Here is a 5,162-nt window from a genome sequence, read left to right as displayed (position 1 = left end):
TTGTACCCAGACGTGCGGACTTGGGTCAAGGAGCATGATCCAACCACTGCTGCTGAGGCGGCCAGACTGGCGGAGGCATATATCACAGCCCGAAAAGGAACAGGAAACTTCCGCTATGCTGGAATCCTCCCTTCGATCAGGGGTAAGTCTGAGGGATTTGGGGGGGGTTCAAACTCTCAAGACAGGATCCTAAGACTCCCACAAAGTAAAACCACTACTCCGCTTGTAGCTTCACAGAGGGTAGTTAAAGATGATGTTGTATGTTATCATTGTGGTCAGCCAGGACATACTAGACCTCTTTGCCCCCTGAAGAAACCCAAAACAGCAAGCCTTTGTTATGTCCCTCATCCAGTTCAGTCATACCCCGGGAAATGCAACTCACAGCCAGTTAGATCTGTCTTGTTAAATGGTAGACCAGTTTTAGCCTTGGTAGATACTGGTTGTACATATACATTAGTACAGCGCAGATTTGTGCCCAGACAAGACTGGAATGATGTAGAGACGGTTACTGTTTGTTGTGTACATGGTGACAACACTCCATTGCCTACAGCAGAAGTGTATATAGAGGTCTTAAATCAGTCTTATTTGATGAAGGTTGGAATAGCTGAGACTCTTCCCTATCCCATACTCCTTGGCACAGATATGCCAGTGTTGGCTGAATTACTGCAAGACACAGAATGGTGTGGGGTAGTGACAAGGGCTCAGTCAAAGCAAGTAGTACAGACAACACTCAACCCAGACCCAGATAATCCATTACAAACTTTGCCTTTTAGTTCTGCGGATATTGAGAGGGAGTCAGGACCAACAAAAGACAACAGGTTACAACAACGTAGAGATTGGGTATCAGGGTTGATTGACACCTCAGAGCAGGCTAACGAGGATGTTGCTGAACCTGAATTATGTGAGTCAGACATTGTGATTCCCAATGATCTAGCCCAGCTGCAGAGGGGAGACCCAACCCTTGCCACATGTTTTGAACAGGTTAAGCAGAAGGATGATGCTGATGTTTCACTTGATGATCCTTTTGTATTAAAACATGAACTTCTGTATAAGCAAACTAAGAAGGGGGATCTTCGGCTAGTTGTACCTAAAGCACAAAGAAGTGAGGTGTTACAGTTAGGTCATTCCATTCCATGGTCAGGTCATTTAGGGTTTGCAAAGACATGTTTGAGAATCTCTAAAAGATTTTATTGGCCCAGAATGTACACAGACATTAAAGAATACTGCCAGACATGCCCTGATTGCCAACTCACTGCTGGTCGGACTCCTGCCATTGCACCACTAATCCCTTTGCCTGTGATTGATGTACCTTTTGAGAGAATAGGAGTAGATGTTGTTGGACCAGTTGAGAGAAGCCAGACAGGGAACAGGTTTATTCTAGTAATCTCAGATTATGCCACAAGGTACCCTGAAGCATATCCCTTAAGAGATGTTACCGCTAAGCAAATAGCTTCAGCCTTGTTGAAATTCTTTTCGCAAGTAGGAATACCAAAAGAGGTTCTGACAGACCAGGGCACTAACTTTATGAGTCACACACTGCATCAAGTTTATCAGCTATTGGGCATTAAGAGAGTACGAACAACCCCATATCACCCTCAGACTGATGGTCTTGTTGAAAGGTTCAATCAGACTCTAAAGAATATGTTAAAGAAGTTTGTTTCAGACTCTGGCAAAGACTGGGATAAATGGCTGCCGTACCTCCTTTTCGCCTACCGTGAAGTACCTCAGGCTTCTACAGGATTCTCGCCGTTTGAACTGCTATATGCCCACCAAGTAAGAGGTCCTCTAGATGTACTGAAAGAGAGCTGGGAGGCAACAGACAACCCAAAGAGAATGAACATCCTCACATATGTGATGAAAATGAGGGAGAAACTTCAACAGAATACTGCCTTGGCAAGAGAAAACCTGGTAAAGTCCCAAGTACAGCAGAAACACTGGTACGACAAGATGGCTAGATCACGAAGCTTCGAACCAGGTGAGGATGTCCTATTGTTACTTCCAACATCTGACAATAAGCTGTTAGCAAAGTGGCAAGGCCCGTACCAGATAAAGAAGAAGGTAGGTCCGGTGACCTATCAAATCGAAATTCCCTCAAGAAACCAGCCTCTTCAAATATTTCATGTGAACATGCTGAAGAAATGGCATTCGCATCGAATTCCAGGCCAGACAGAAGAGAGCAAGGACATTGCTATGCTGGTGAGAGCCATAGAGGGTGAAGAGGAAATAGAAGAACAGTATTTACCGTCCTGTCGCAGTGACAGCAAATTGAATTTACAGCACCTGACTGAAGTGCAGAGACATCAGCTATGGGAATGTATACCTGATCAGCTGTTCATGGATACGCCTGGCAGAACAGACTTGGTAAATCATTCGATCATCCTCAAGGACACTAAACCTGTCCGTCAGTCTGTGTATCGTGTGCCAGAGAAACTTCTATCTGTTATGAAAGAGGAATTACAGACCATGAAACAACTGGGAGTTATTGAACCATCGTCAAGTGAATGGAGCAGTCCTATAGTGCTGGTGCCGAAAAAAGATGGTACCTTGCGGTTTTGCTTAGACTTCAGGAAGCTGAACAGTATTAGTAAATTTGATCCTTATCCAATGCCACGGGTAGATGAGCTGGTGGAGAGGCTGGGAAGGGCGAAATACCTAAGTACGCTGGATCTCTGCAAGGGATACTGGCAGGTGCCGCTGGAACCAGCGTGTAAGGAGCTTACTGCATTCAGAACCCCCTTTGGCCACTACCAGTTCCGAGTCCTTCCTTTTGGTCTACATGGGGCCGCGGCCACATTTCAAAGGATGATGGATAAAATCCTCCATGGTACAGAGGACTATGCTGCAGCTTACCTTGATGACATCATAATATTCAGCCAAACCTGGGAAGAACATCTGGAGCACCTTAAAGAGGTGTTGAATCGTATCAAGGCTGCAGGACTAACCATCCGCCCTGATAAATGTGCCCTCGCCAAGCCAGAAACCCAATACCTGGGATTTGTACTAGGACACGGTGTGATCCGACCTCAGGTGGGGAAGGTGGAGGCCGTTAAAGGAGCAGGACGGCCTGTGACAAAGAAGCAGGTTAGAGCGTTTCTGGGACTTGTTGGCTGGTATAGGAAATTTATTCCAAATTTCTCAGCCAGGGCAATAAACCTAACAAACTTGACAAAGAAGAGCCAACCCAACAATGTAGTATGGACGGAGGACTGTGAAAAAGCCTTTGAAGACTTAAAGAATGCACTATGTCAGGAACCAGTTCTTCAGAGTCCTGACTTTGGGAAGCCATTCACAGTACAGACTGATGCCTCACAACATGGCGTTGGTGCTGTACTCCTTCAAGAGGAAGAAGGTCAACTCAAGCCGATTGTATACATCAGTAGGAAACTCCTGCCCAGAGAGGTAAACTATTCCACTGTTGAAAAGGAGTGCCTTGCTGTTAAGTGGGCCCTGGACTCTTTAAGGTATTATTTGCTTGGACGAAAATTTCGGTTGGAGACTGATCACAGAGCATTGGCCTGGTTAGGCCGCATGAGGGACACTAATGCTCGCATTACTAGGTGGTTTCTGGCCATGCAGCCGTTTGACTTTGAGGTGCTGTATAGATCAGGGTCACAGAATTACACCGCAGACTTTCTCTCGAGGACACCACAGTCGGTGTCTGGAGAGGGAGGGGTAAATGTCACAGTGGGGCACTGTGACTAGAGACTGGCACTGGACTTAGAACACAACACACTAGGCATGCATAGACTTTTCATACAACAACACATATTTGTTTTGCGCAATGTAACACCAGTTAACACCAGGTATGTGTGTGTATGTAATTGATTGTGTATTGTTTAAGTGTTGATCCTGTTCTCACCATTTTTGTTTAGGTTAACACTTGGTGAGTCAATTTTTTTTTGTTAATTTGTGTATTGTTAAGAATACAAACACAACCGGTTGGCATGTTAAATGTTTATTGTTTTCAATTATCCATTTACATAAAGTAAACAGTCATACTTACGTACTGGAACATTTTCTCATAAAAAACAGAAGAAACCCAGGCACCACATTGCCACCATTTTTAAATGCCTGTTTCCCGCCAATAGAAGGCACACTTAATTGGTCTCATGCCGGAGGGGGAGATTGGTGTTTGTTTGATGCTTTGGTAAACCATAATAATGAATTTAGTTTATGTTGTTTGAAATGGTTGTATATTTCTGCATGTTTTTAGTTCTAATAGTTATGCCTTTGTTACAATTAAGTTGCTATTTAATTGTTTTGTCTTTCTTGAACTTATTGGTTACCATCAATTATTTAATGGTTTAGTCCTAGTGGGAGGGGCTTATACTTTTTAAGTGTTTCTCTCAGTCTGGTAAAGGGGGCTCGTAGAGTGAGTCGGGGAAATGTTGCTTGCTTGATTTTTGGGTCAAATTATTGACATAGCCAAAAGTTTTGTTTGTACATTTAAACTTTGTACAATTTTTTTTTTCTATTTTTTGTATTGTTTTTATTTTATGTTTTTCTACTTTTTGAGTTACACTGTAAATATAATTTGAATCATTTTGGAAAATCTTTGTTTTTCACATTTTGGAATAAACACCAACTTTTTGTCTTCATCAGCACGTCACTTCATTTTTTTCACGCCTCCATCGGCCGGTACATCCAGAGCAGGGGTGCCGCCACTGCTTGAACACCTTGTAGCAGTTGGCACACCACTGTCTCTGTTACAATAACGCTTATTATTCTCTTAGCTATAGTCTATTTAAGAAATTAAATTAATATATAGGGCGACGCATTTAATACTTTTAAAAAATGCGGGTCAGGAAGCGGATCGGGTACAATATATTTTTTTTCTTTTTTTGCGGTCAGGTTAGTTGAAAACATTGGTCGTGTGTGGGTTGTTTATACATTGACCCGCGCATCACTGGTGTGGACCCATTGCATTACCCGGTGCCATAGATTTTGTGGGCAGTTAGCAGGGGCTGTTTTTTTTAGCTGTTCTCACTATGTCTCCTCCATGATATCCCAGGTAATCAGGGCAATGATTATAGGCGATAACTTTGATATATTCCAGGTTCTTTTGGTCAGTAATCACCTGGAAGGGATGGACTGCTCCCTCGAGCCAGTGTCTCCATTGTTCTATGGCTGCTTTCATGGACAGGAGTTCTTTGTTTCTGACA

This window comes from Carassius auratus, chromosome 22, assembly GCF_003368295.1.
Source record: "Carassius auratus strain Wakin chromosome 22, ASM336829v1, whole genome shotgun sequence".
Lineage (NCBI taxonomy): Eukaryota > Metazoa > Chordata > Actinopteri > Cypriniformes > Cyprinidae > Carassius > Carassius auratus.
This window is presented reverse-complemented; position numbering follows the sequence as displayed.